This window comes from Apodemus sylvaticus, chromosome 9 (assembly GCF_947179515.1).
Source record: "Apodemus sylvaticus chromosome 9, mApoSyl1.1, whole genome shotgun sequence".
Taxonomy (NCBI): domain Eukaryota; kingdom Metazoa; phylum Chordata; class Mammalia; order Rodentia; family Muridae; genus Apodemus; species Apodemus sylvaticus.
In genome coordinates this window covers 22,182,176-22,193,286 of record NC_067480.1, presented here as the reverse complement: position 1 = coordinate 22,193,286, position 11,111 = coordinate 22,182,176, and positions in this window count along the sequence as shown.

Genomic DNA, 11,111 nt, shown 5'->3' with positions numbered 1-11,111 from the left:
CTGATGAGTGCCAGTGGCAATGTCCCTTCCTGGAGGTCTGTGTACTTCCAAGTTCACTGTGAGACAGACTCAGTTCTCTGGAACCCAGGCAGACTGGGGCAATGCCTGCTGCCTAGTTGTTCTCAGATGTCATTCAAATTGAACTGTCGTCCAGCACTTCTGATGTGAAGAAAGTGTGTTCCTTCCTGTTCCTTATTTCCCACACCAGACAGCAGTCCCCTCATGGAAACTGAAGCATCTCAAAGTTCTTTTTCAATTAACAAACGGGCTAGATTTTCTCTGTGACACAAACTGCAAATTCTCCTCACCCCAGGCACTGAGACTCTCTCTATTGTTACAGAATTGGGCTGAAGGGGTGAGCATTAAGTGAGAGCCTACTGAGGAAGTGTCAACAGCACTTAGAGGAACCTCGGTTCAGTTCTCCACAGTTCCTCATGGGACAACACAGCCCCAGGGTGCCGTGTGCCCGACCAGTCTCATCTTTTGCAGGGAGAGGGGTTTGTGGGTGCAAGAACCACTCTTTCTCTTAATGAGGTTCCCCACACATCCATCAGAACTGTTGTTACATTCTCTCAGAAACCTCATGTGGGGACCCTGAGGAGGATTTGGCTTTGCAGGAAAATTAAGCAAATCCGTGATTAAACAAATTCAGGAGGTGCCCGGGGCTGCACAGTCAGGCTTCATTTAGGAAGGCAGAAAGTAGCATTGTGAGGGCATGTCCCAAGCCTGGGCACTGTACCTTGTGTCCCCCACCCCCCACCCCCGGGGTAGCTGGCTGGAGGGCTGCTGTGCCAATGCAGTACAGACTGGGTACGTTGTGGGAAAGAGAGCTGTGACTGTGTGTTATCAGTGTTGGCGCTTCCTGGAGCTCCTCCCTCAGCTCTTCATCACATCCCCAAAGGCCCCTCTGTCATGGAAGACCGTGTATTCATAGGTTCTGGGGGCCTGAGAGGAATCTCTTTGTGGCTCCCCAGTGCTCCTGAGAGAGGACAGTGCAGAAATGAAGCTCTGTCACCTCAGGTCACTCTGGAATGACTTGAACCAGGAGGAATGTTAAAGGAAGCCTGGAAGTTCAAAGACATCAAGGTCCCTCCCTCTTGTCCACTGTGTCAGTTGTCAGAAAAGCTAGCATGTGGGTCTCACTGTCACCCCTGTTTATAGAACCAAAGCCACAAAATGTTGTTACTCATCCAAGTTCACAACTCCACAGACACCTGTCACAGAAGCATGATCTGTGAGGCCTGAATGTCCATCTTTGTTATCACTGACCAACAGGAAAGGGCTCGTGGGGGGAGATGGAGACAATGCCTGTGAGCCCTCCCACCCCCACCTCCACCTAATTGGTTTTAAACAAGCAGAAGGTGCATGCCCTGGCTGCCTGCGTTCTGTAGACCCAGGTCCTCACAGGACTTCTTGAGTCATGAGCTACATTGATGTGAGAGACAGGGTGAGAGTGAGAGCAAGAGTCCATTGTGTGTGTGTGTGTGTGTGTGTGTGTGTGTGTGTGTGTTTTCCATGTGGTGGTGTGTTCCCCAGATGTTCAGGGCAGGAAGGAAGAGCTCAGCAGAGCTGCCAAATAAAGAAAGAGCCAGAGCGGGATTGACAGCTTAAATATGTCCATGACTCCAAAGATAAAGTGTGTTCTGAAGCAAAGCGTCAAAGGCAATCAGGAACTGCAGCCCATCTGTCCTGTCCCTCTACCTGGAGGGCAAGAGACACACCTGTGGCCCCAGGGTCTCAATAGGGCCCCAGCTCAGAGCCACCCTCCAGCCTCCACGTAGTTGGCCTCAGATAAACAGGGTTTCAGGAAGATGTGTGTGCTCCAGGCAGCTGTCCTGTCTAGACACACTCTGGAAGAACTCTTCTTCTCTACTCTATCCCCAAGGCAGCTGGGCCTTGGGGACATCTGGAACAGACAGCCCTGGGGATGGAGGGTTTGGAGAGGAGGCTCCCCCAGCGTCATTTCCATGATCACACAGTGACTGTGGAGGGAGAGTCATTATTCAAGGAACTAAGCAGCCGTCCCTCACTGTGAAACACACACGAGATAAGTGAGCATAGGAGAGATTCCAAGGGTAGACCAAGAATCTCTAGCCATGCTGGGCACTGACTTTGGGTATAAGGAAATCCAATCTGTTGTCCAAAAATATCCTCAAGAATAAACACAGGGCTCTATTATACCCACATCAGTGTGTGACTCATACTACCATGAGGGGCAGAGTCTGGGAGAAGTCTCAAAGTCTTCAAGATCTGTCCTTCCCTCAAGTCCCACATAGAGCAGGTGACACAAGGCTATCAGGGGAGCCTAGTTACCTATAGAGACAGTCTTCTGGATGGACGCAGGGGGACATGGGTTAGTTCTTCAGCAAAGCAGAAGCAAGAGGCAGGAACCACATCAAGCCACAGTAGAACCTGAAGTTGCTGAGTCTAGATGTTTGGGGTTGGGTAGTGATTCCCCCAGAAGCACATCCGCATACTCACCCCACTTACTTTAGTTGAAAAGAAAAGTTATTGCAGATAATCATGTAGCTGAAGAGCCTCACGTGAGTAGATCACAGGAGTCATTGTGGTGGGTACAAAAAAGTCTGATAGCCACTGCTATCCTGGTGGGGATGCAGAGGAGATGATGCAAGAGCAAAGGTGATGTGGGGTCTGAGAATGAAGTGGCTGAAGGCCAGGCAGCCAGCAGCACCTCACAGCCAGAAGAGGCAAGGTCTGTGGTTGTGAGGATCCACCATGGCCAAGGCAGCCTACAGAAGAGAACATGGAGACTTGCTTACTTTTGGGAGGGTTAGGTCATTGTTATCATGGCAGCAGGCAGGAGTGGTGAGAGAGACATAGCTAAGAGCTTACAACCTCACAGGTGGCAGGCAGAGAAAGAAAGACTAGGCCTGGAGTGGGGCTTTTGAAACCTCAAAGCCTGCACCCAGGGACACATCTTCTCCAACAAAGCCACACAACAAGATCACACCTCCCACAATAAGGCCACACCTCCCACGATAAGGCCACACCTCCCACAAGGCCACACCTCCTACAACAAGGTCACACCTCCCACAACAAGGCCACACCTCCCACAACAAAGCCATACCTCCTACAACAAGGTCATACCTCCCACAAAAGGGCAACACCTCCCACAACAAAGCCACACCTCCTATAACAAGGTCACACCTCCTACAACAAGGCCACACCTCCTACAACAAGGTCACACCTCCCACAAAAGGGCCACACCTCCCACCACAAGGCCACACCTCCCACAACAAGGCCACACCTCCTACAACAAGGTCACACCTCCCACAACAAGGCCACACCTCCTATAACAAGATCACACCTCCTACAACAAGGCCACACCTCTCACAACAAGGTCACACCTCCCACAACAAGGCCACACCTCCCACAACAAGGCTACACCTTCTAATCCTTCTCAAACAGTTCTACTAACTGGAAACCAAGCATTTAAACATTTGAACCTATGGGGGCCATTCATTCTTATTCAACCAACCCACCACAGTATGTGTTATTTTTCTTATCACTAAGACAAAATACAGAACAGAAGCAATTTCAGGAATGCTTTATTTAGACTCTGGGTTTATCATGGCGGTGAGTGTGGTTCAGTAATGGGCTCTTATGGTCACCAGGAAGAACACGAAGACTTAGGATTTAAGACATCACCTCACACAGTCAGGTGAGCAGGACACGTTGAGAGCTAAGGTACAGCAGAAACACAGAGGAAGGGAAGATAGAGGACATCCCAAGTTACCTGGGAACTAGGAGTTCTTCTAGGCAGAAATGTGGAGCCAAGTGTCTCCCATGAGAGCTCCAGGTGACTCTCGGGAGATCACGTCAATCAACAGCCTATCAGAAACATAAGTACCAGCTCTGCCAGTTCCCGCTGCCACATTACATGCAGCAGTCCCCACTCAGTAAACAGGCTCTCAAGTGCCCAGAATCTACAAAAGATGAACCATCAACAAGGCAAGTGAGTTGTCAGAAGAGTCGAAGCGGGAGCTGACCTGACACCATGGGTTGACAGCAGACAGGACAGGGCACACTGCAGCATAACAGAGGATGGAAGATGAGAGGAAAATGGACAGCAGGTAAGGTTTTATGGACAGCAGGTAAGGTCTCCTAGGGAAATAATACTACATGGGGTGGGGCAAACAGGGATGCAAGGGGTTTGGGTTGTAATCGGAGATGAGTTTCTCTAACAAGTGTGTGAGAAGTTGGGCACCTCAGAGGTGGGTGTGAGTTACTTCAACTTGAAGTTGAATCAGTGTAAGTAACATAATGGATAGCGTGTTTAAGAGTGTGGGCAATGTCAAACACCCGCCAACCTGCCTTTCTAGTCTTGAGGGCAGAAGAGGAAGACAAAGGAGGGGGAGGGGAGGGGAGGAAGGGAGAGAAAGAGAGACAGAGAGGGAGAGGGAGATACAGGGAGGGAGAGAGGGGGGGAGAGGGGGGAGAGATTTGTGTGACCATAACTCACAATTAACCAAAGCTAAACACCAGCAACCAAATAAAGATTGAAGAAGCGTAGGCTACCCGAGGCAGAATAAATAAATGCAGCTCACACAAGGAAAGCATTCTGGACTGTGGTTTCAAGGATGAAAGCAGGCAAGGAAGGTGAAGAACAGGCAGGGATTTAGTTCCAGCAGGCTCTGGTCTGTAGGATGATACTGGCTTCATGCTGGGGACCACAGGACCCTAAGATAATGCATTCTCCTCCTCCTCCTCCTCCTTCTCCTCCTTCTCCTCCTCCTCCTCCTTCTCTTCCTCTTCCTCCTCCCCCCTCCACCTCCTCCTCCTCCTTCTATTCCTCTTCCTCCTCCCCCTCCTCTTCCCCCTTTTCCCCTCCTCCTCCTCCCCCCCCTCCTCTTCCCTTTTCTCCCCTCCTCCCCCTCCTCCCCCCTCTTCTTCCCCTCCTCCCCTTTCACTTTACAGACCATTTTCCCTATACTTAAGCATAAAAAAAACAGCAAGTCTTGCATATGGAGGGTGCTGTGAAGGGAGATTTCAGAGCTGTTAGCGCCTGGAAAGGGCAGTGTCTCCTGGACTCCTCCAGCTGCCCAGATGCTCCAGTGTCATCAAATGCAGAAAGTTAAGAGGCCTGGCTGGAGCACTACCTCCCCCACCTCCCGGCGACCACCACCTGCTTTCTCTCCCTCTGGAGCTGTTGTCTACTGGAATCTTCCATTGTATCTCCATACACACAGTCATATGGTTTCCCGTGTCTCCACACATTACATACATAAGGTTTTCAAGGTCTGCTCCCTCCAGAGCCTGTATCATTCCCTCGTCCCTCTCCATGGTCGAATAGCATTCCATTGCTCAGTTTATTGACCTGTCTGTCTGTCCTGGGTCTGTGGGTGGTTTCTGTGGCTCAGTGCTTATGAATGGTGCTGCCATCAATAAATGTACAAGTTTTTGTTTAGTGTTGTTTTCCATTGTTTTGGGTGGGTATATACCCAATAGTAGGGTTTGTGGGTCACAAGGTCATTCTGTATTTAAGCTACTGGGGACCGAGCTGTCAGTCACAGTGGCTGTGCCTTGCTCACTTCTCTGACCAGCACTGTGTGGAAGTCCCAGTCTTTCTGCTCGGCCATTTTATTAACTACTTATGTACTGTAGCCACCTGAGGCTGGGCAGGAATGAAAAATGGCCTGGCTGTTTAGGGAAGCAGTTTGACAGTTTCTTCTAAGGCTGATATGTTGGCTTGGCTATGAACAGCGCCCCCCCCCCCCCCCCCCACACACACACACACAGCCTCAAAGACTTGCGGTGATAATGGACTAGACCTCAGAACCTGTAAGCAAGTCCCAACCGAGTACTTCCCTTTGTAAGAGTTGCCGTGGTCATGGCGTCTCCTCACCGTGATAGAAACCCTAACTAAGACAGCTGAGGTGGCACTTCATAGCGTCAACCATACAACACTTGAGATGAGAAACATGGCCACCCACAGAGATGAGAGGCATAATGTGTACAAACAGAACATACAGATAAAGACTGTGTCTCCTCAGAGACAAAAATTACCTCAGGCCAACGGATGCGTAAACCAGTATGCTCATCAGTGGAGCCCATAGGAGAGACACAGGCCTCAGATGCTCACACCAGGTAAGTGTAGTTGTTTGAATGAAAATGGCCCTCATAGGTTCATATGTTTGCTTGCTTAGTCCTCAGCTGATTAACTGTTTGGAAGGATTAGGAGGTGTCGGCCTTGTTAAAGTGGATACATCCTTGTGGGTGGGCTTCTGGGTTTCAAAAGCCCATACCGCTCTCTCTCTCTCTCTCTCTCTTTCTCTCTCTCTCTGCCTCCCTCCCCCCTCTTTGTGTGTGCGTGTGTGTGTGTGTGTGTGTGTGTGTGTGTACCATGTATTAGAAGTCTGAGGATCAAGATGTAGCTCTCAGCTACCTCTCCAGTACCATGCCTCTATATTTCCCACCATGATGGTCACAGACTAATCCTGTGAACGGTAAGCCATCTGCCAGTTAAGTGGTTTCTTTTTTAAGACTTGCCTTGGTTGTGGTATCTCTTCACAGCAAGATGGTGACCAGATAGCCAAGACATTGTTCTCAATGCAAGAAGGTGGGCATGAAGGTAACACCTATGTGATTCTGTTTGTCTTACCTTCTGGAAAGGGCAAGACTGGAGCAGACATTCTCAGATCAGAGAGTACAGTTTGGGGACCCTCCTGGAACCCCACAGTGATCTCAGGCTATCAAATCTTGGAGTGGGTAAAATTTATCACACACGCTCGATGCCTCTGGAAACTAGTTGATCTCAAACCAAAGCCTGCCCTGCAGAGGGACTTGCGCTCCTGCTGTCCACCATGAAGGTGGGCTCTCAAGACCGCAAGACAGTGAGAGGAAATCAGGAAACTGAGTCAGGTCTCCTGAGCTTTTTGCTCTATACCAGGTGTCATCAAACGTCCCTAGTCAACTTGCCCTTCCCTCTGCCTCCATTCTCCATCTTCCTCCATCTTGTCCTCCTGTTCCTCTTCCCCTCCCCCTCTCTGTCCCTCTCCGCTGACTTAACCATGCTCCTTAACTTTGAGCATAAAGAAAATAGCAAGTTGTTTGAAGGTGCCAGCGCTTGCCCCCTCCCTTTTGGTTATAGACCAAAATACTAGCTCTGGAATCTCTATAGAAGATCACCCAGCGTTCCGGTCTCCTTGCACTAAAACAAAACCAACCACTAGTGCTCATGCTTCTGCAGGACCCATGCCTCTCTGACCCTCCTATACGGCAGGGTGCTAAGATCCTGCAGTGCACCAGCGGGGGACCACAAGATGGAGGGAGGGTTGGAAGCCCTGCCCATTGATAGCACCAGAGATGGAAATGTTGAAGAAGGGAAATCACGTTGTGTGGCTCAGAAAGTTAAAGGAATTCTCCTTTTCCGACGCTAGCATCCAGGAGTTTTCCTGGAGAGTGTGTGTGTGTGTGTGTGTGTGTGTGTGTGTGTGTACATACACATGTCAAAATGGATAAAGCCAGTTTGAACTTGGTGTGTGTGTGGGTGTGTGCACGCACATGCACATGTATATGTGTATGGAGTATGAGTGTGCCCATGTTTGTGCATGTCAGTGTAGGTGTATGTCATGGTACTAGTCACGGGGCAACCTTAGATATTGGCTCTCCAGTTCCACCTTGCTTGAGAACAGGTCTCTGCCTCTGTACATGCAATGCTGGCTGGCTCCAGAGCATCCAGGACTCCCCTGTCTCTGCTCCCATTTTGCACAGGAGTCATGGGATTACACATTCATCCTCCCATGGCTGCCTCTATGTGTGTTCTAGGGCCCAGACTCCAGAGATCTCTCGCTGTATCCATTATGCCATTTTCTTAGTCCCTATTTGACTTTAAACTCAGAATTTAGAGTGCCCCCAGGGCTCGGGTATGTCCTGAAGTTTGGATTGAGAGATTTCTGGAAGAGGAAGGAGGAGAAATCGTGGGTGGAAGGCCTATGGAAGGAAGTCTGGGGCAGGAGGGTGTCTCCATCCTGTGATGTACTCCCAGTGTGCAGAAACCCAATGCCCTGAGTCTCCCACTTGGGTGCCCATGAGCTGGTATGAATTCTTCTCCTCTGTGAGAGAGATAAAAGAATAAATTAGGAGAAGAGAGTCAAGTGAATTCCTAAAACTTTTTGGAAAGAAACATCATGTGTAGCCTAAGGTTAGGGATGAAGGCTAGAGGTGTGATTCCAAAACTTAACACCAGAAAAAATAAATAAATAAAATGAAATAAATAAACAAATAAGCAGGATGCATGCAGATGGGACAGCTCACTGGGTGAAGACACTTACTGCCAAGCCTGATGCACTAAGTTCAATCCTCAGATGCACACATGAGGAAGGAATGAACAGACTTGCACATGCGCACCATTGCACACATAGAAAAAAATTAACAAATGCACAGAAAATGTAAAAAGAACCCAACACGTGCCATCTAAGGAAGTTCGACATCAATCACATTCGTTCCAGAAATGCATGCACTCACAAACACGCACGGACATGAGTACACGTGGACTTCATATACAGAAACACATATGTGAACACACAAAAACACACATGTACACATAGCGCACACAACACAGAAGAACACACACAAATATACAATCACACATGCCTACAAACACACACATGCACTTTCACCAAGGCTCTCCAGTTGTGTCTCCTTCTCTGTCACTCCCGGGAGGCCTGTAGCACACGCTTCGCTGCTCTGGTGACCTCTATAAAAGAGGAATTTGCCACATGCCTAGGACTGCTCCCCTGCAGATGTCTTTGGTGTGTTTTAACATTTGGGATGCAATCAGAGTTTTAACACACAAATTTAATTCTAAGCTCATGGTATTAAATGTGTCAGGTAAGTAGTGAGGGCAGCTTAACTCAACTCATGAATTTAGAGTTTTCTGGAGACTGTTTTGAAACATATGTAAAGTTATAATTTAAGGTCTGCTAAAGCTCAAAATTGTCATGGGGAAGAGAGGCCATAATTTGTAATTATAAAATATAGGGCACAATGAATTCAAATGACCTTTCAAGAACGTTTATGGTCAGGCCACCTTGGAGCGGGACTTTACAGGGGTCGGGCATGTGTGGCCACTTAAGTCCTCTGCACTTATTCAGACAGAGAAGAGAAGGTCATACTCTGTGTTTCCCTAATACCTGCTGGGGTCCCCAACAGAGGTTTCCATCTCTGAAGAAAGAGGTTGCCTTCATGCTGAGACAAACTGGTTATCCATAGAAGAGTGCACATTCACAGGGGGAGACTAAGCCCCAGCATTGAAAGGGTTAATCCAAGGCTGTCCCCTGCAAGAGCAGAGACAGAATCAAGTCTCTTGTGAGTACATTCTTGGTCTTTTGCTTGCCCATCTATGTAGCTAGTGCTGTAGCTGGGTCTCATTAATCTGTTGTCTTACATGGTAAAACAGCATGCAAGTTGCATACTTTCTTGCCCCAGCTAAAGAAAATCACGAGGACACTGTTGCTGTCCTATGCTGTGTCCAAATGGCCTCACAAACCAAGCCAAGCTTCAGGCATTCTTGTCACACCAGGGGCAGTCAATCCCTGAGCTTCCCTTTCTGAAACCTCACCCTACACACACCATGCAAATACATATATGTACACATATGTGCACACACACATATGCACATGCATAAACACACAGGCACATGCTGTATTTCCATCCCCACATGTACACACTGGCATGCACACATATACACAGGCTTTCCTCTCCCCCTTCCATTCATGAGTGTACACAACCCTTGGCAACCTTCTACAACAGCTTTCTCATTGGCAGCTTTCTTCAAAACCAAAGCAGTTATGGCCACCACACCCTTGGAGCACCTGTTTGCTTACCATTGCCACCATCAGGATATCTAAACTCAGTATCTGCTACTATGTGAGCCTCAGGAACCTTGCCCACCTCTCTCAATGGTTCCCAAACCTCCAGACACTGTTCACCAGCCCAGAATCTCTTCCTGAAAACCCCTTTGCCAGCAGGACACCAGCCTGCCCTCCTGTCTGTGCTTTATGGAAGCAATTGCAGCCCCTATACCTGAAGTGTAGCCAGCCAGGTCTCAGTTTAACAAATTCCTTCTCTGCTAAGCAGATCCAAGTTACCCTTGATTATCTGCATCCAAGGGCAGGCACCAGGCCTGAGCTCCTGCCTCAGAAACCCTTCTAGTGCGAGGGTAGCAGAACCAACAGCAGCATGTGATACAACCACATCCATCCACCTTCACCATGGATTTCCTGGAACTGGCGCCCCCAAATCCGGCACTGGGAGAACTGGTCTATAAATCCTCAAGGGGTGGGCTGATTCTCTCTGCCTTAAATGTCCATGCCCATCCTCCCACTCGAGCTCTGCAGAACGGTGCTGGTGTGAGCCCACCATGCTAGGGTCTTTCCCCCATTGAAGACCCTCCTTAGAGTGAGCTGTTTTTCCCTAGCAGTTCCTCCAGGACGTTGAAGCAGGCTAGGTAAGAAAATCTGGGCTACATGCCTGTGTCTTCTCCCCTTTATTCACAGGCTCCCAGAACTGTGAGCCAACTTCCTAGAAGCAGCCAATGGGGACCATTAGGACTTGTTTGACTGACATTACGATTCATGGGTTTGTTGTATCTGACGTGTTTCTATCCATGGCCGCTATTCTAAGTCTGTCTGTCTATCTATCCTGTCCTGCTCTGACCTGTGGAATCATGTTTATGTTCTTCTCCTATCTTAGTTAGGGTTTCCATTGATGTGAAGAGTTGCCACAGACAAGGTAATTCTTATAAAGGAAAGCATTTAACTGAGGCTGGCTTACAGATTCAGAGGTTCAGTCCATTTTCGTCATAGTAGGAAGCATGGCGGCATACAGACAGGGTGCTATGGAAATGGTTGAGAGTTCTACTCCAGGATCTGAAGGCATCAGGAAGAGAGAGTGAGCCACTAGGCCTGGTATGAAAACTCAAAGCCTGTCCTTAGTGACACATCTCCTCCACCAAAGCCACACCTACTGCAAAAGGCCATACTTCCTAATAGTGCCACTCCCAATGTGGGCATATGGGGGTCATTTTTATTCAGACTACCACATCTCCTTTTAATGTGGCCAAGAAGGCTAGGACAGAGTCCTGTTGA